Source organism: Zingiber officinale, chromosome 1B, assembly GCF_018446385.1.
Source record: "Zingiber officinale cultivar Zhangliang chromosome 1B, Zo_v1.1, whole genome shotgun sequence".
NCBI lineage: Eukaryota > Viridiplantae > Streptophyta > Magnoliopsida > Zingiberales > Zingiberaceae > Zingiber > Zingiber officinale.
In genome coordinates, this window is record NC_055986.1 from 80,185,085 (window position 1) to 80,206,608 (window position 21,524).

A 21,524-nucleotide genomic window follows, 5' to 3' on the forward strand; every position below is an offset into this window, starting at 1 on the left:
CCATTATTTCTGATAGAGACGGACATTTTGTCTCGCACTTTTGGGAGTGCGTTCAGAAGGCCTTCGGCACGAAGTTGTTGTTTAGCACAGCCTTCCACCCACAGACTGATGGGCAGACTGAAAGAGTAAATCAAATATTGGAGGATATGTTAAGAGCTTGTGCCCTGGACTTCAAGGGGAGCTGGTGCCGATATTTATACCTGGCAGAATTCGCCTACAATAATAGCTACCAAGCTACTATTGGAATGACACCTTACGAAGCTCTATATGGGAGGAAGTGTAGATCTCCTATATGCTGGTATGAAAGTGGTGAAAAGAAGGAAATGGGGTTCCGAACGGAACTTATTGATGACACCACCCGAGCTATACAAAAGATCCGTCAACGAATAGAAACTGCTCAGAGTCGGCAGAAGAATTATGCCGATAAACGGCGCAGACCGCTAGAATTCAACATCGGAGACTTGGTATTCCTTAAAGTATCCCCCATGAAAGGGATAATGAGGTTCGGAAAGAGGAGCAAGCTAAGCCCATGATACGTAGGACCGTATCAGATTTTGGAAAGAGTGGGCCAAGTTGCATATAGACTAGAACTACCTTCAGACATGAACGCCATTCACAACGTGTTCCATGTATCGATGCTCAGCACAGATCAAGTGATTGAGCCTCAGTCGGTACAGGTGCAGGAAGACCTGAGTTACGAAAGTAAACCCATCCAGATTCTGGACCGAGAAATAAAGAGGTTAAGGAACAAAGAAATACCCTTAGTAAAGGTCTTGTGGCGGAATCAACGATTCGAAGAAGCCACCTGGGAATGCGAGGACGCTATGAAACAAAGGTACCCGGAGCTATTTTAAAGTTCGAGGACGAACTTTTTATGAGGTACGGGGTACTGTAATACCCACTAAGCTTGTAAGATAAATATATGAAGGTGGGATTTTGCCTTAGAAAAATAATAGGAAGTGAGTTGAGGCAAAAAGGAATAAAATGAAATAAAAAGAAGTGAAGGTCAAGGATTGAACCTTGAACCTCTTATATTATAATTCATAGAATTAATTAGTAGAAACCAATTGGGATAGAGAGAAGATATTGATAGCAAAGGAGGGAAACTCATGATAAAGGTAAGAGTAAAAGCTAGCCAAAAGAAAACAAGAAAAGAGCAAGAGAAAGGCAACTTGCCTTCCTCCCTTTCTCTCCCTCTTTCTCTCTTCTCTTGCCGAAAATAAAAGAGGTTAATTAAGGGGATTCATTCCCCATTATTTTATCATGAATGGTGAGAATAAATATAAAATAAAATAAATGTAAGAAAATATAAAAAAAGGCTAAGGGAGAAGGAAAGCAAAAACCAAGTTTGCTACCTCTTTCCCCTTAACATAAAAGAGAATATGTAAAGGGAAAATTCTATTCTCTCTCATTTTCTCTCATTCTTCCTCTTCCTCACCGAGAACACCACAGTCCCCTCTCCTCCATCTTCGGCCCCAAAGCCAAGTTTTTCCCTAAGAAAGCCTAAGATACAAGGAGGACTTAGCAAAGGAATCAAGGGAAAGGAACTAGAAGAAGAGACTACTTTTTTTCACCATACCTTAGATCCACAAGTGAAAAGGATGTAAGCTTCCCCTCACCTGTGGTACAAGGAGTTTTAAGTGTTTTTCAGATTTTATGAAGATTTTAAAACCTAGAAACAAGTTTGAGAAAATTCGGCCAAGAAGGGCTTTCAAAAATCTAATGATGTTTAAACTAGTCTTCACTACATGATAGATTTTTCTATGCTATGTAGAGGGGTTCTTCTTCATGCTTTTATACCTATATGATGCTTGATCAGAGGAGTACTGAACCCTAGAATTTTGGCCAAAAATATTCTTAAGAGGCTAGGGAAATTTATTGTTTTACCCAACTACTACAAGGGTCTCCCTATGAAATATTAAGGATCATGTATTAGTTTTTCTTCCTTAGAAGATATTTTGAAACTAAAAGAAAACCCACTCATATGATTCGGTCAAGAAAGGGTTTAGGGTTAGGAAGACCTTTAAATTTAAATAACCATGCTCATGTGATAGAATACAAAGATCTTAAAGGATTTGTATGCTTGAATATTGCTAGAATTTCATGAACTCCTTCTTAGGGTTTTTCGGCCATGATGAGATGGATAGCTTAGAAAAGCTTAAAAAAAATTTTAATATGCTCAAGACCTCTGTGCTGTTTAGATATGAAAGTTGTTTAATGCCCTCATGCTTAATTAGGGTGTAGAAAAATTAGTGCACGACATATAACATGTATGACTACAAGGGGTCCTAGCTTATTCATGAACCAATTTGTATATATGTTTCTTAGTAACTTTTGCCATGAAACTTACTTAGGTTTTTCATGATTTAGGCCACTTAAGAACCTAGCTAAAGAATGGTAGGTTTCGGCCATGAGAAAAAAATAAAAGAAAAAGAGAAAAAGAAACCTAGAAAGCCTAAGACACAATTCATATGTACACTCATTATGCTTGTCTTTACATATGCTATGAAACTCGTATGACTTCATATGTTTTTATGTTATTTGAAGTAAGTTTAAACAATGATGAGTTTCAGCCAAGTAGGGTTTAAATGACCTAGAGGCCTTAGAATTTAAACCAAAGGTGTTAAAATGCTTCTTATGAAAATATGATAACCTATTGCTTGTGTCACATGCTTGTATAATTTTTCCATGACCTAAATGGACCATTGTAAGTCTCGGCCATGAAGGTTTAGATGCCCTAGGGACCCTAGGACTTAAATTAAATATGCTCATGTCACTCTACATGAAATATGATAAGTAGAAAGCCAAGGTTCAATTGCTATATGTTGTTTTATGACCTAAAATGATGCTAGGGTATGTTTCGGCCATAACTATTGTATGATGCCTTGTATGAATTTATACATAAGGTTAGTCCAAGTTCACATGCTTGTATGCTTGTTTGTAGCCCTAATGAGAACTTGTTAAATTTCGGCCATGACATATGTTAAGGGCTTAAAGAACTTAGGAACTAATTCAAATGTGTCAAATGTGTTTACCTTGTTCCTTGGTAAAAATGTTATAAATATGATTTAAAGTTGTCCATGCTTTTATGTCATATGGAACCTTGTTTCACACCTTAAGGTTTCGGCCACATGAAATTTCGGACTTGAAGAACTTAGAAACTAAGTTAATCATGTTTATAATGCTTCCTATGAAAATGTTATGATGATAATTTAGGTGCCATATGCTTAGATGTTGTGTTTAACCTAAATTAAGCCCTAAAGGGGTTTCGGCCACAAGGGTTAGGAAGCTTAGAACCAAGATGAATATGATACCATGTTTCCTATGATAGGATAATCACAAGATACACCCTTATGCTTAATATGTATGCTTGTGATTTATGACTTATGATATGATATGCATGCTTTTATGATATGATATGCTTTGTGCTAAAAATATGCATGCTTATGTTATGATATGTGGTTAAATTATGCATGCTTTAATGCTATGTTTAGTGCTTAAAATATGCATGCTTTCATGATATGCCATGTGGTTAAATCATGCATGCTTGATGATATGCTTTATGCTTAAGATATGCATGTTTTTATGATCTATGCCTAAGTGATGCATATTGTTATGACATGATGTATGCCTAAGTGATGCATACCTTTATGACATGATGTATGCCTAAGTGATGCATACCTTATGATATGATGTATGCCTAAGTGATGCATACTTTTATGACATGATGTACGCCTAAGTGATCATACCTTTATGATATGATGTGTGCCTAAGTGATGCATGCTTTTATGATACATGATATGTATGACATATACTTTACTTTATTTGTGAGTGGCTTGTACCAAGGGTGGGCTCCATAAGCGCCCCGGGGACTAAGGACCTCGTTAGGGATGGGCTCCTAAGTGCCCCTAGGACTAAGGGCCTAGTATGTTTGCCTCGTAGGGTTCAAGACTTGCTACCTTGGACCTACAAGGTTGCGCGCAATATGTAAGTGGTACATAGCCGGGATCCCCCTTATGTTGAGATTACTTTCAAGTATATATATGTAAAAGAAAATGGTTTTAAAGATCATGAGACATACACATGTTTTTCGGATACATGTTTTCCAAAATCATATTGCATACACCTTATGATTATGCTATGTTTCATGCTATGCTCTTGATTATGATATGCCATGATAAGGTATGATTATGTTATGTTCATGCTATACCTTATAGACATGTTTCGGCCATGGATATGTTGATGCTTGATATATAGATTTCGGCCATGGATATGATGATGCTTTGATGTACATGTTCGGCCATAGTTATGATGCTTTGATATACATGTTCGGCCATAGTTATGATGCTTTGATATACATGTTTCGGCCATGCTTTGATATACCATGATACTTGGTTGTTATACCATGTCTAGCTATGTTTTATGCAATGCACTAGATATATGTTTCGGCCATGATGATGTTTGATATGCCATGACTAGTGGTGATTATATTATGATGCGTGATATGCTGGAATAGAATGCTAGGTTATGCCATGATTAGTTGAGATTATGACTTGTTGATACATTATTGATTATGTGTTGATTTTTGGTTTTAGTGAGTAGGAAAGGAACTTACTGAGCCATGAGTGCTCATAGCTTACTTTCCTTGTACCACAGATAAAGGAAAAAGCTGGATGAGTTAGAGGAGCTGCAGGAGGGGAAACGAAGATGTGTGTGGCGGTGGCTAGGCAACTAATTAAGAACCTGCTTTAAAACCTTTAAGAACTATGCTTTGGTTTTGTGAAATGTAATACACTATTGGTGACTTGATGTTAAGTTTTTATTGATTTTGTTATCATGATATGAAACCATGTTAGTGTAGTTCGGTTTGAAATAAGTTAAGAAAAATAATTTTTAAGTCTTCCGCTGTAATACGTACGTAGAGTATCGTAGCCCCGTCCCTTAGGGTTAGCAGGGAGGGCGGGCGTTACATGGTATAAAAACCTAGGTATCAGATAATCTAGATACACATGCCAGAAAATAAAATCCAGAACCTATTCCTAACCTCAGTAAGATATGGTATGTCACTTACTCTAGGATCTAAGGTACTCATGGCAATAATCATGAAGTATAAAACATGGATACATAACAAGCGACCAAACAGATCATGCTATGGGCATCAAATCGTAACATACCAAATACAAGCATGATCATTGCTTGCAGTTATAAAATACTATGCATATCCAATTGACAATATCATAAAAAGATAAGTCAAGAGGTACCCGCCTCAAATAGATCGAGCTAATCAACCTCTATGTCGAAGTGCTCGTCCCGAATCCGAATCCTGTATAAATCAATACATATATTTTATTTAGCCAAACTCATATGAACTAAACAGCTAAATAAAATACTCACGCCCAATTAGGGAAAAATCCCAATCATTCTAGCATACAAATTTAACCTAACAAACGGAATATCACTCACCTCAAAAGATCCCCAACATCCTCAATCGAACCTCAATCAGAACTATATCATTCCTTCACATTTTCTTCTTTTTAAATCCAAGACATGAGTCAACAACTCACAGGATCCTCTTTCAACATAGGTCATCTACAATATTAATCAAAGGGTAAAATCGTATTAATGGCAACTTACATTGAGTCCTGGATAAGGATAAATTCATATCACATTCCACCTAATGAAGTAATTAGGTTTATTCCACCCTAGTTCGAAAATATAACTTACCTCAGATCTGACTCATAGCTCCCTCTTTGGTGACATCGTGGCCACAAAGAAAACAGTTGCTGGAATTGCTGTATGAAGTTAATAAAAATCACTGCCAGAAGGAAAGACACAGTTAACGCATCCCCCTATTCCAACATCGCATCCAAACCTCTACAAACTTTGAAAAAAAATTGAAATGTCTTACCCAATCCTTGTGCTGGCAGTTTCCTTCCAGTCCAAAAACCACAGCAGGCAGTTGTTGAGATCGGCAATACTGAGCTTAACGGTTCGATATCAGGGCACAGGTCAGACGCGATCGACTGGAGGGATCTTGGGCTGTTGGCGCTAGGGCAGAAACAAGGCAGCAACCGCCCAGATCAGAGGCACGAGGAGGAAGGGAAGCTTCGACTGGCGTCCAAGGACCAGACCTAGGGTTCGGCTAGCCGATCAATAGGGGCTCGGCGGTGATCCGGGACTAGGGCACAGGTCGATGGTGGCTTCCGGCGCAATCGGCGGCAACAATCTTGTAAGGAATCGGAGACTAGGGCATCGACCTTGGGGTGGCACTCGGGTAGCTGGTAGCTAAGGCACAGGGAAGGATCGGCTACGGGGTCTCAGATGCCGGCGGCCGGCGCTCGAGCATTGATCGGTGCCGAGAAGAACCAGGAGGAAGAGGAAGTCAAGGTGTCGATGCCGAGAGAGAGAGAGACCTAGGGCTCGTGGGTGTGGCCGGCGACAGAGCTTTTCCCTTGGCTTGTCGTCGCGTGAGAGAGTCGGCAAAGAGAGCTTCAACATTCGCGGAAGAAAAAGGGGAAGAAGAGACGACGGTTTCGGTGCACAAAGGAGGTTAGCACGCGGCACTGTTCGGCGGGGAGAAAAGGAAAAAAAGAAATCAAAAGAAAATAAAAACCAAACTTTTCCTCTTTTAAAACGGGGTAGTCTAAACAGGCTTTTCTGGACCCCATTTTTATCCCCGTAAACCCGTCCATACGAGCTCCGAAAAATTTTTGAAAAATTTCCAAAAATTTCGAAAAATTCCCTTATTATTATTCTCTATTTTTTTCGATATTTTACAGTTTTTCTGTCTTGACACAGAAAACCCCTCAGGTTGGTCCATATAGATTTCCTCTTCTAAATCCCTATTTAGAAAGGCTGTCTTTACATCCATTTGATGTACTTCGAGATTCCATAGAGCAGCAATAGCCAACAATACTCTAATGGAAGTTATTCTCGATACCGGAGAGTATGTATCGAAGTAGTCAAGGCCTTCTCATTGTCGGTATCCTTTAATTACCAATCTGACCTTGTATTTATCGATTGTGCCATCTGATTTCATTTTCTTCTTGAAGATCCACTTACAACCTAGTGGTTTAATTCCCGAAGGAAGATCCACAAGTTCCCAAGTGTGATTTTGCAAGATAGATTCTATCTCAGATGCAATTGCCTCTTTCTAGTGAGGTCCATCAGAAGAACCTACAGCTTCTGAGTAACTTCGGGGCTCACTCTCCAACATGAAAGTGATAAAATCCGATCCATAGGATTTTTCCACCCGAGCTCTTTTGCTCCATCTAGGCTCAACCTCCACGGGTTCCTCGTCATCATCATCTTCTTCTTCGCTTTGTGTTTCGGTTGCCCGTTTTGAGGAGCTAGAATCCTCACGAGTCTTATACGGAAACACATGCTCGAAGAAAGAGGCATTTCTCGATTCGATTATCGAGTTCCTGTGTATCTTCGGTACGTGTGACTCATACACACAAAATCGATAAGCACTGTTGTTATGTGCATATCCAATAAATATGCAATCAACAGTCTTTGGTCCTATCTTTATTCTTTTCGGATCAGGTACCAACACTTTGGCAAGACACCCCCACATTCATAAATATTTGTAGGACGGTTGCCTTCCATTCCACAACTCATAAGGGCTCTTATCTATTTTCTTCCGGGGCACCTTATTTAAAAGATAATTAGCTGTTAACACAGCTTCCCCCCACATGGACTCTGGCAATCCAGAGCTTAATAGAAGAGCATTCATCATCTCCTTAAGAGTTCGATTCTTTCGCTCAGCAACTCCGTTTTGCTGAGGAGTATATGAAGCTATTGTTTCGTGTCTGATCCCATGTTTAGCACATAACTCAGCGAACGGTGACACATATTCACCGCCTCGGTCACTTCGAACCACCTTAATCTTTCTATTAAGTTGGTTTTCAACCTCATTCTTATATAGAGCAAATTTCTCTATTGCTTCATCCTTACTTTTGAGAAGATACACATAACAGTATTTTGTGTTATCATCTACAAAAGTGATGAAGTATTTATTCCCACCACGTGTTGGCGTACCTTTTAGGTCGCACACATCAGTGTGGATTAGGTCAAGTGGTTCATTACTTCTTTCAATATGTTGAAAGGATGACCTTGTCATTTTCGCTTCAACACAAATCTCACACTTGTGTTTTGAGTCAAGGTGGAATATAGGTATGCTTTGCATATTAATTAATCTATGCAATACATCGTAGTTAACATGTCCTAGTCTACCATGCCACAAATACGAAGACTCAAGCATATAAGTGGAAGAGCTTTCAGTTTTATTTATCTTAGGCCTAATCGCCATTACATTGAGCTTAAACAACCCATCAGATACATAGCCCCTTCCTACAAACACTTCATTCTTGGACAGTACAATTCTGTCCGACTCAAAAATAATGTGAAAGCCATGCTTACTTAACAGTGATCCGGATACTAGATTCTTTCGAATCTCCAGAACATACAGCACATTGTTCAGAGTGAGATCCTTGCCCGAGGTCATCTTCAACACCACCTTTCCTTGGCCCATGATGTCTGAGGTTGCTGAGTTCCCCATGAACATCTTGTCTCCAGTGACTTCTTCAAAGTTGTGGAGCAGCTCCTTATTACAACAGACATGTCTGGTGGCTCCAGTATCGATCCACCATTGTTGTGGGTTTAAACCGACCAGATTCAATTCTGAGACCACAGCACAAAGGTCGTCCATTTCTGGTTCCTCGTTCAGTTTGGCCTCTTGCTTCTTCTTCGGCTTTCTGCACTCCGAAGATTTGTAACCTACTTTGTCACAGTTGAAGCACTTCCCAGAGAACTTCTTCTTGCTGATGCCTCCTCTGGGTCCAATCTTGGAAGACTTGGAGTTCTTCCGTTTCGAGCTTTGACCGTGCTCGACCACGTTGGCTTTCACAGTAGCCTGAGAGAACAGTTTCCTCTCTGAACTCTTGTTGTCTTCTTCGATGTGAAGTCGAACAATGAGTTCCTCTACATTCATCTCCTTCCGCTTGTGCTTCAGGTAGTTCTTGAAGTCCTTCCAGCCAGGAGGCAGCTTCTCAATGATAGCAGTCACCTGGAAGGTTTCACTCAGAACCATCCCTTCTGAGTGGATCTCATGCAAGATCACCTGAAGCTCCTGGGACTTGGTTGATCACAATCTTGGAGTCAACCATCTTGTAGTCCAGGAATCGGCCCACGATGAACTTCTTTGCCCCTGCATCCTCCGTCTTGTATTTCTTGTCCAGGGACTCCCACAGATCCTTAGCCGTTCTCTTCATCCTATACATAGCGTACAGCGAGTCGGCAAGACAGTTGAGGATGTAGTTTCGGCAAAGGAACTCAGAATGAGTCCATGCCTCCACTGTACTGATGGTCTGCGCATCAGCATCCTCAGCTCGCTTGGGAGGGTCCTCAATCAAGAACCGAGCCAGGTTGAGCGTGGTCAGGTAGAAGAGCATCTTCTGCTGTCACCTCTTGAAGTTCAGTCCACTGAACTTCTCTGGCTTTTCCCCATGACTGATTGGCACAGTTCCAATTGGGGCAGAGGGGGTCTGCACTTGTTGAGTTTGTTGCACCTCAACATTTTATTCTGTGGTCATCTCAACAGAAATGACTCTGTTTCAAGATTGTTAGACACAAACAATCTGCCGGAGATTTTAGGGGTATTAGCTGAATTCAAATAACACTGATTTAAATTCAACTTACAGTAGAGATGACCTGAGCGGATAATCTCAGGCAGCCAGCAGGGGCTGGTTTCTGCTCCGAGCAGAAGAATTGCCGAGCAAGAATATCGGCTGAGCCACAAGTCTGTGTTGCCGAGCGGGCGGATCGGCCGAGCAGAGGGCAGATCGGCCGAGATGAGTTCGGATCAGCAAGTCGGGTCGGTCGGTCGGCCGGGTCGGCGGGTTGGTCAGTCAGCCGGGTCGGCGGGTCGGTCAGTCAGCCGGGTCAGCGGGTCAGTCGGTCAGCCGGGTCGGCGGGTCGGTCGGTCAGCCGGGTCGGCGAGTTGGTCGGTCGGCCGGGTCGGCGGGTCGGTCGGTCGGCTGGGTCTATCGAGCAGCAAAACAGGTCTTGATAAAAAGGAAGACCAGGTCTATTTAGAGTAGAATAACCAGGTCTGTTCAGAGCAGATCTGCAGAACAGAAGACCAGGTCTGCAGAGCAGTCTCGACAGAGCAGTAAGGTCGGACAAAATCCCGACCGGACAAGCTGACTGAGGCCTGCAAGTAGCAGTTTCCTTGAAACAGATTCGCCCCCACCTCCGGCTGTGCTTCGAGGCTTATTTGGTTGGTCTGTTTCCCAGGATACAACGGTCTAACCGTGAACTCCACCAAGCACCGGTGGTCACGGCGAACTGAGTGGTACCCAAAAGGTACCACGGGCAATCTGTCGAGCAGGAGTTGCACGACAGAGAAGGGGAATGAGGAGGAGAGTTTCTGCTTGCTTTCGCTGTGTTATCTGCGCAACCTTTTGCCTAAGGTCGCAGCCTACTTATATAGGAGCTCAAGACCAAAGGACACCATTAATGATCATTACTCAATGCCAGCTTTTCACTTGGCCGTTTTGATTATGCATTAATCTTTCTCTAATACATCCGTTACACAAGCATCAAAAAGATATATGTGGCAAAATGTTGGTTGTTCTGCTTGGGCAAATTTTTGCCCCGACCTGTCCGGCATTCGTGTGCGCAGGTCACGCTCGCGCACGAGTCAACTTGGTTCAATGCAATCCGGGCCCTGGATTTGCACCCCTCCTGCGCACCCACGCGTGAGAGAGAGCCTCTCCCCATGCATTTGTTCACATCCTCAATGCATGTGAATCAATATAAACCAACAAACTTACCTTGAAACTTCCAATGTGGGACTAAAGTCCCATTCACAATGGAGCTTCTTCTCTTCCACCTCTTCTCCATTCACACTTATTCAACAAATCAAACTCTAGGTATCTCACTCACAACTTAGGTAGTCAAAATATCATTACCTAATATACATATCTTCAAGACTTCAACTCTACCTTGATCTAGGTTCCCTGCCCTTAAGTCATCCAAGCATCACCTTATTCCAAGCTATATGCCCTCTACTCCATCGAGTTCCTCCCAAGATTTATCTCTACTCTATCTAGCCCTCCAACTCTTGAGTCCATTGAGCTCCTACCGAGTTTCATCTCCACTCGATCCAAGACTCTATCCTTCAAGTCCACGAGGTCTTCCCAAGCTTTGTCCATCGAACTCCCCTCAAGATTCACTAGATCCAAGTGTCCAACCATCAAGTCCACTGAGCTCCTTCTAAACTCTATCACAAGCCTCTAACCCTTGAGTCCATTTATCTCATTGAGATCTAAGTGTAATCTCCAAGACGAATCAACATGGCTACAAATACGTACATTTGATACTGTTAGTAGTCCAAGTGGTTAAGCCACATTTTTTATATGTTCTCAACTAAGGTTAAGGTAGGCCTTACTTGTATTTCTAATATATTTTCTAAGTGTGCAGGGACTTAGAAAAATGCATAGATATTTGATGGCTCAGGTTTTGATGAAGTACGGTGGTATGGGATACTCAAGGCATCGAAAAGAATGAGAAGCATTAGAGACAAAGGACCTTAGAAAAGATGCAGCGAGTGAGAATGATGGCACAAAAAGGGAGATGATGGGCTCATTGCATCCGAAAGATGAGGAGCTGTGAAAGAATACTCCGGCATCAGAGGGACGAGAAGCTGGAGTAAGCATGTACAAGGCAAGCTGGAGAGACAAGAGTTGAGTGAATTGAAACTGGACAAGGGCAAACTCAATTCTAGATAGACTTAGGCATAGTCAGCTGAGTCAGGAAGTTTAAGCAACTGAAAAAGGATTTTAATCGATCAGACCGGTTATTCGATCGACCAATGCAAAAGATAAAATATTACCTATCTACAAGATATCGCTAAAGGAGGATTGGTCAACTGAACATCTGAATTGGGCAAACTAGACTCTGCGTGGAAGCTAATCCAATAGCAAAAATTCAATGTAAGTGGATCAGGCGACTGAAGATAAAGATCAATGATTAGAGGACACGTGGTAGCATATCCAAAAAACTCATACAAATTTAACCTCTAACTTTGTAGCTACCTCACACTACAACAAATATGTTAAAAGACAACACTATAAAGACAACGGTTTTCGAAGGAACTGTTGTTAATTTGATAAAAGACAACGGTTTTGTCAAAAACCGTTGTCTTTGAGCTTTAAAAAACAACAGTTTTGTAAAAACTGTTGTCCTTGAGCGAATTGTTTTCTAATCAACAACGCATTTTACAACGATTTTTATAAAACTGTTGTTGTTTAGCGCATTTTTTAGAGGATACTGTAGGAACCCCAAGGTTATTTTGGTGTGATCAACAAGTTAAGGTAGGTCCTGTTTGTTTTAACCTTGTGTCTAAGTGTGCAGGAGCTTAGGAACACAGGTAGTCGAGCGGAAGACGCAGCTAGCGAGAAGGACAGCAGTTCGAGGGATGAGGTGCTGCGGAAGAGTACACCGGCGGACGAGAAGGAAGCGTGCGGTGGTTCCGAGGGACGAAAGCTGGAGCGGAAGATTGCTCGGGGAGTAAGAGACGCAGCTAGCGAGAAGGACGGCACGCGGTGCGTCCGAGGGACGAAGACTGCGGATGAGTACGCCGACGGACGAGAAGGAAACACGTAGCGATTCCGAGGGATGAGAAGCCGGAGGGAAGCTCGCTCGAGAAGACCGGAAGTTGGGTTCGAGTGAGCCCTTTTCCGGATGGCAGAGATCACCCAAGCGAGCGGATCCGGAGGAGAAGAACCGGACCGAGGAGGGACTGAACCAGAGAAGAGGTCCCGGACAAAAAAGTCAACGCTGTTGACTTTGGGCTCCGGGGCGCCCGGAACCCTTCCGGGCGCCCGAACCCTGATTTTGACCAGGATCGCGATTTACGCGATTTGAACGTTGGGGGATAAAGTTTTATCCCCCAGGGCGCCCGAAACCCTTCCAGGCGCCCCGACCAAGGCTATAAATATAGCCTTGGTCCAGAAGCTTTTCATTAACTCAGTAATTAGCATTCCAAACACTTGTGCACTCACTGTTCTAGTTTAGCTTCTATTTTTGTGCTTTCACCGGTGTAAGAGGCTTCTCCGCCCGAAGGAGTTTTTAGTACGATTACTTTCCTTGGATTAACAACCTCCCCGGTTGTAACCAAGTCAAACACGGTGCCTCGTTTCTTTCTTGTATTTCTGCTTAGCTAATTTTATACAAGTGTTAGTTTAAGAGTTCGAGAAGGGTTGCTTTTGTTTTTGATTTTACAGGGCTATTCAACCCCCCTTCTAGCCGACCCAACGGTCCTACAAGTGGTATCAGAGCTAAGGCGCTTCAGGAGGACTAACCGCCGAACGAAGCAACGAGATGGTCGGACCAAGCATTCACCCGCCAAAATTCGAAGGGGATTTTGCCACTTGGAAAAAACATATGCAGGTATTTCTTACAACAGATATTGAATTATTTTTAACAATGAAACTTGGTTTTCAAGCTCCAGAGGACAAGGAAATAGATAAATGGACAAAAAAGGAGCAGGCCGACTTCGTGGCGAACGGCAAAGCAGAGTACCATCTGCTAAGCGTTCTTCCACCTCAAGAAGTCAACAGGATTGGTAAATACAACTCTGCAAAGGAACTTTGGGAGAAATTCCTCGAGCTGCACGAAGGAACGTCCGAAGCAAAGCTCGCCAGAAGAGATCTGCTTCGCAATCAGCTCACCAGCCTGCGACTTGGGGAAGATGAGTCAGTCGCGCATCTGCACTCGAGAATAAAAGAAATTATCATCGGACTTTTGAATCTCGGAGAAAAGGTAAGTAACCGAGATTCGCTCAGGTACGCTCTAAATTCCTTTCCTAGAAATACCAAATGGGCATCATTAGTAGATGCATTTTATATTTCTAAAGATTTATAAAAGATTTCATTAGAAGAATTCTTTTCAACATTTGAAGTGCATGAGTCAAGATGTGCAGGAATGAAGGAGCCTAAAAACAACGTCGCCCTCAAAGCCTCGAGAGACGAACCAGAATCGGAATCCTCTCTCGACGACGAGGAAATGGTAATGATGGTAAGAAGATTCAAGAAACTTTGTAAATCCAGATCTACTAACCATCCGCAGGGAAAGAAGAGAAGAACGATCCACTGCTACCACTGCGATGAAGAAGGGCACGTCAAAGACAACTGCCCCAAGCTGAAGAACAAGGACAAGGAGAAGGGTAAGAAGCCTATCCAAAAGTGAAAGGCCCTAAAGGCGACGTGGGACGATACATCGTCCGAATCGGAAGTCGAAGCTCTCTCCGGACTCGCACTGATGGCGAGTCATCAAGACGACGACTGCGATTCAAGCTCTTCCGAAATGAGCATCGAGAGCATCGATGAAGAGGGAGACACGTCGGAAGAAAGCAGCAGCTCAGGGGGAGAAACGGACAACGAGATCGACAAGGTAAGTCAGGTACGATCTCTTCCTCCCGATAAAATGTTTAAGTTTGTTAAACTTTTAACAAAAGACTGCTGTAAATTAGAAAGTGAAAATAAAAATTTAAAAGTAATTCTAGCTAAGTCTTGTCCCTTAGAAGAATTAGATAAATTAAAATTAAAAAATGAGAAATGGGAATTAGAAAATCAAAATTTGAAAATTCAAATAGATAACTTAAAAAATTATGCATGTTCATCTAAAACCAATGTTAGAAGATTTAATAATTTAAATTGGTACTTTAAATATCACCCGGGATAAATTAGGAATATTTCAAGAAAATATGTCCCTAAAAACTTTTTAGTTAATCCAGTAGGTTGGAACCTATATTGGGTTCCTAAATCATGCTTAAATTAATTTTAAAAGTAAAATTAGCACTTTAAGTGAGAAAATTAAACAAAGAATTTCTTTATGAGGCTTTGTCTAAGGAAGTGGTTGTTGCTCCAATAACCAAGAAGGCCTAGTGCCTCGCCACGACCTGGAAGCCAAAATATTGAAATAAATGTTTAATTAACTTACTAATGATGCATTAATACAAGAATTAATTAGTGCTTGAAAAAAGTTATTCAAAACATTTTATTTCAAATTAGAAATTTACCTACTTAGAAATTTTTTTTTTTGCCTAAGTCATTTAAAAAAAATACTTAAAAATGTAAGTTAGGATTTTTTTTTAATTTTTTTTTTCTCTTAGAAATATTCTCAAAAATTATTTTTTCCTAAGTTAAGAACTTTTTTTTCTTGAAACTAGAAATCTCAGCTTTAATTACTTAGAAAATTTTTCTAAATTTCTTATACTTTTTCTAAGTCTTTAACCCTTAGATTATTTTTCTTGGAACCCCATTTTTTTTGTGATCAAAGGGGGAGAAGGGAAAGTATAAGTCTAGGGGGAGGTAGATAGATTTAATTTTTTCTATCTTTTTGCACTTAAATTGTAATTTAAGTTAATTTACTTAATTCAATTTTATGTCTATTTTAACCCTAGCTTAACTTGGGTTGATCACACCAAAAAGGGGGAGATTGTTGGAACCCCAAGGTTGTTTTGGTGTGATCAACAAGTCAAGGTAGGTCCTGTTTGTTTTAACCTTGTGTCTAAGTGTGCAGGAGCTTAGGAACACAGGTAGTCGAGCGGAAGACGCAGCTAGCGAGAAGGACAGCAGTCCGAGGGACGAGGTGCTGCGGAAGAGTACACTGGCGGACGAGAAGGAAGCGTGCGGTGGTTCCGAGGGACGAAAGCTGGAGCGGAAGATTGCTCGGAGAGTAAGAGACGCAGCTAGCGAAAAGGACGGCACGCGGTGCGTCCGAGGGATGAAGACTGCGGATGAGTACGCCGGCGGACGAGAAGGAAACACGTAGTGATTCCGAGGGACGAGAAGCCGGAGGGAAGCTCGCTCGAGAAGACCGGAAGTTGGGTTTGGGTGAGCCCTTTTCCGGATGGCAGAGATCACCCAAGTGAGCGGATCCGGAGGAGAAGAACCGGACTGAGGAGGGACTGAACCAGAGAAGAGGTCCCGGATAAAAAAGTCAACGCTGTTGACTTTGGGCTCCGGGGCGCCTGGAACCCTTCCGGGCGCCCGAACCCTGATTTTGACCAGGATCACGATTTACGTGATTTGAACGTTGGGGGATAAAGTTTTATCCCCCCAGGGCGCCCGGAACCCTTCCAAGCGCCCCGACCAAGGCTATAAATATAGCCTTGGTCCAGAAGCTTTTCATTAACTCAGTAATTAGCATTCCAAACACTTGTGCGCTCACTGTTCTAGTTTAGCTTCTATTTTTGTGCTTTCACCGGTGTAAGAGGCTTCTCCGCCCGAAGGAGTTTTTAGTGCGATTACTTTCCTTGGCTTAACAACCTCCCCGGTTGTAACCAAGTCAAACACGGTGCCTCGTTTCTTTCTTGTATTTCTGCTTAGCTAATTTTATACAAGTGTTAGTTTAAGAGTTCGAGAAGGGTTGCTTTTGTTTTTGATTTTACAGGGCTATTCAACCCCCCTTCTAGCCGGCCCAACGGTCCTACAGATACGACTATAGTTTTGTAAACTATTGTAAACTTAATTCTTCAATTGTCGTGACTTAATGCCTTTCCCTCTTCGAAAAATTGTTGGCGCGTGTTTTCCCTCCCCTTAGTCTTCGGGAACCCTAGCCTATGGTGTCTTTCCCCTCTCCTCATCACGCGATCTCTTCATGTTCCCTCTCCTCACAAAATCTCCTCTTCCCGATCTCCTCACACAATCTCCTCCACTCCTCACACGTTTTTGCCTTCCACCCCTTTGCACGAACCCCTCTCCTCAAAACTCCTCTCTGCCTAAACCTCTCTCGCTGAACATCTCCGGCGAACCTTGAACCTCTCCTTCGAAATCCTCTCAGACTAACCCTCTCCCACTGAACATCTGAACAAGCTGCCTTCATTCCCTTTTTAAAGGGGGTGAATCCACAGTTACACTGATATAACTCAGGTATGGCTGGAAAAACTCTTTCATCTTCTTAGAAGGGTTTATAGTATTTTTTTTTCATCTTCTTATAAGGGTTTATATTGTTTGTGTTTGTGTGCTAAGAAGTGTTAACATTTTTATACAGGTATAAACAACAAATGTACTCTACCAAAAGTTTACTTTCATTGTATTTTTTTATTAACTTGTCAATCCATACAAGCATGATCTGCAACTGAAAGTTTTTTTTGCTAATTAATGTTATCCTGGTCTCTTCTTTTACAATTCTTCTAGCTTGTCTCTCTTCAAAGTATACTTATCTTATCTCTACTACATGCTTAATGTTTAAAATAACTGATTCATAGTTGTCACAATTAATATTAATTTAGTTGTATTTACCTTAATAATTAAATGAAATTTAATAGATATATTCCAGCATTACTCACTATATTAATTTTGTGTTGTTTGTAGCATTGCTAATTTAATGTTATTCTTACAATTGTTTTGAAGGATTTGACTCATTATTAGCTGCTTAGTTGTACGAGTAATGGACAAAGATTGGATGTCAAAGAATAGGTTATCACATGATTATGAGGTTGGGGTAGAGTCTTTCTTGCACTTTGCAACGCAAAACGCTATAGATCCGAATGCAATACCTTGCCTATGTGCAAGATGTGGTAATCTAAAGACGAAAGATGTTGACACTATAAGAGCACATTTGTGTTGTAATGGTATGGATTTAACAAATCATACATGGATTTGGCATGGGGAAAGATCTAAGATCGGGAACTCAATGAATGATCAAGTAGGCCAAGATGAACACAAACCAATTGATATGGTACATGCTGCATATGATAGTTATGCTGAGAATCCAAACCAATTCCATAAGCTACTTGAAGATGCTGAGAAACCTTTATATCCAGGATGTACTAAATTTACAAAGTTATCTTCACTTGTCAAATTATATAACTTGAAGGCAAAATATAGTTGGAGTGATAAAAGTTTCACTGACATACTTATTTTGATAGGGGAAATGCTTCCAGATAACAATGAATTATCTTTATCTTTGTATGATGCAAAGAAAAGCTTATCTGTATTAGGGATGGATTATGTGAAAAATCATGCTTGCCCTAATGATTGTATCTTATACCGGAAGGAGTATGAGGATTTTTCCAATTGCCCTATTTGCGGGATGTCAAGGTGGAAGTTGGGAAAAAAAATGATAAATGAAGGAGTTCCAACAAAAGTCCTTTGGTACTTCCCACCTATTCCAAGATTTCAAAGATGGTTTAAGAACAAGGAGATATCTAAGGAGTTAACTTGGCATGCTGATAAAAGAATTCGTGATGGATACTTGCGTCATCCGACTGATTCACCCTCTTGGAAATTGGTGGATCACAACTGGCCTGATTATGCTTCTGAGCCAAGAAATCTAAGATTCGCCATATCAGTAGACGGGATTAATCCCCATAGTTCAATGAGTTCTACATATAGTTGTTGGCCAATTGTTATGATCACTTACAACCTTCCTCCAAGGTTATGTATCAAGAGAAAATTTATGATGCTCACTTTAATGATTTCTGGTCCCAAGCAACCGGGGAATGATATTAATGTCTATTTAGCACCTCTAATTGATGACCTAAAATGCTTATGGGATATAGGTGTTGATACATATGATGCATATCGAGAGAAAAATTTCTTTCTTAGAGTTGTTTTACTATGGACAATCAATGATTTTCCTGCATATGGGAACATGTCAGGTTGTGTTGTGAAAGCATATCATGCATGTCCAATATGCGGTGAAGAAACATATTCAACAAGGTTAAAGCATAGTAGAAAAATGTCATATATTAGCCATAGAAGGTTTCTTCCTAGAAGTCATCCTTATCGAAGGCAAAAGAAAATATTTAATGGGAATCAAGAGTTTAACCTCGCACCAAAACCATTAACTGGCCATGAAGTATTAAAAAGAGTTGAAAGTATTAATTATCGTTTGGGAAAATTGAGTGGGAAGCTTCAGTTAAAGGATGTTTTTGAAAAATCATGCTGGAAAAAGAAATCTATATTCTTTGAACTTGAGTATTGGAAACATCTACATGTTCGACATGTTCTTGATGTGATGCACATTGAAAAAAATATTTGTAAAAGTCTCATTGGTACGTTACTTGACATTCCAGGAAAAACAAAGGATGGAGTAGCAGCAAGACTAGACCTTATAGAGATGAATGTGAGAACTGATTTGGCACCAAAGATGGGGGAGAATAAAACATATTTACCAACAGCGTGTTTTACACTAAGTAAGGCTGAGAAAAGAAAATTTTGCAATTCTTTGTTAGGAATAAAGGTCCCAACAGGTTACTCATCCAATGTTAAAAACCTTGTGTCGATGAAGGACTTGAAACTTGTTGGCCTTAAGTCACATGACTATCACACTTTGATGCAACAATTGCTTCCAGTGGCTATCTGTGGTGTCTTGCCTAAACATGTTAGAGATACTATCGTTCGGTTGTGTGGCTTTTTCAATGTGTTATATAATAAAGTGATAGATGTCTCAAAGTTGGATGATTTGCAAAGAGAGATTGTGATGCAATTGTGTTTACTTGAAAAATATTTTCCCCCATCTTTTTTTGATATAATGATTCATTTAACTGTTCATCTTGTGCGGGAGGTGAAATTGTGTGGACCGGTATGGTATAGGCATATGTACCCATTTGAAAGATTCATGAAGATGTTGAAAGGCTATGTGCGAAATCGTAATTGACCTGAAGGGTGTATAGCCGAAAGTTATATTGCGAAAGAGGCTGTGGAATTTTGCTCAGACTAATTGTCTAGTGTGCATACAATTGGGATCCCATCAAGGCATCGAAGAGTACAACTCATAAAGCCTCTATCTGGTTCAATAATTCACTCCACTAGTCATGATGAGTTACATCAAGCACATCGTTATGTATTAGAAAATGATGATGATGTTGATCCTTATATCGAGTAATTTCTCTAACTTATTAATACTTTCTTGCACTTTTCTTATATTCAATTGGTTAACTTATCCCTAATGATTTCATCAGGGAGCACATGACATTTTTGAATGCAAAATTTCCTCATAAGGCTAAGTCTAAAAGGTGGCTACAAGATGAGCATAACCGAACATTTATTAACTGGTTACGTGATCGTGTAAGTTTCATAAGGTTTGAAATATAGGTTTTTTCAAAGCTAAGTTCATATTTTATCACATTGTGAAATATAGGTTGCAAGTGCAGTTGGTCATTCCATTAGTCAAATATCAGAAAGATTGAAGTGGATAGCCCGCGGACCTAGCAATCAAGTGTTAAAGTACTCTAGTTATTTGATTGATGGGGTTACTTATCATACAAAAGAGTGTGATGATATACGAGTTGTTCAAAACTCCAGAGTAAGCTTAGTCGCAAAGACAATGCAAGTTGCTAGTTCAAAGGACAAAAATCCGGTTGTGTCAGACATAATTTTTTATGGAGTCATTCAAGAAATATGGGAACTTGATTACCAAAATTTTCAAGTCCCAATGTTTAAATGTAATTGGGTTGAGAATAATAATGGTATTAAATTTGATGATCTTGGTTTCACGCTGGTAAATCTCAAGAGAATTGGATTCAAATCTGACCCTTTTATATTGGCCAGTCAAGCAAAGCAAGTATTTTACATTGAAGATCCTCAAGATCCTACATGGCATGTTGTACTTGCAACACCTAACAGGGAGAACATTGAATATATAAATGATGATGAGTTGGAAAATGATGTAATCCACTACCAATGTTTTACAAGAGAGTTTCTATCAATGGATGTTGATGGAATAGATGAGAAAGAACCACCATATAGTCGTGAAGATTGTGATGGGACTTGGGTTGATAATAAATAAGTGCAATCCTACATGACATCAACCAGCAGGTTTTTAGTCTTTTGACTATTGTTCATTAGTTGTAAATGAAGTTCATTTGTTTATTTGTATTATGATTCTTGTATGAGTAGCATTTTGAATGACATTGATGTATGATGCAAATGGAAAACTATTGTACTTTATTTACCAATGCATTGCATAGTGTAATTTTATGAATGGCTAACAAGTTGTCAATGCATAATGCAGGAACTGCATCATTGGAGAACTTAACAAGATTCTGGAATTGTATCACCTCATTGCTTTGTAGAAACTATGGCATCTCATGGAAAAAAGAGTACAAGAAATGGAATTCAGGTACAAGGAAATACTATAAGCACCAAAGAAGTTAATATGGCCAATTCTACAAATTCTGGAAATTCTGGTACAGTAATGGAATCTCAAGAGACCAAAACAACAAGAACTTCAAGAGGTCGCACTCGTTTAGATAAGCTAGTTAGGCAAAGGGTCCACGAAATTAGAAAGGATATAAAATTCAATAAATTTGGACAGCCAATAGGAGACTTTGCTAGTGAAATGCAAAGTTATATTGGCATTCTCGCTCGGGAAAAGGTTAGGATAAGTTACAAATCATGGAAGCAAGTTCCAAGTGGTGTTAAGGATTTAATATGGGAATCAGTTAATGTAAGTTAAATTTGTTTTGACAATTTTAATTACCTTTTGTATGTTTATGATCTATTTAA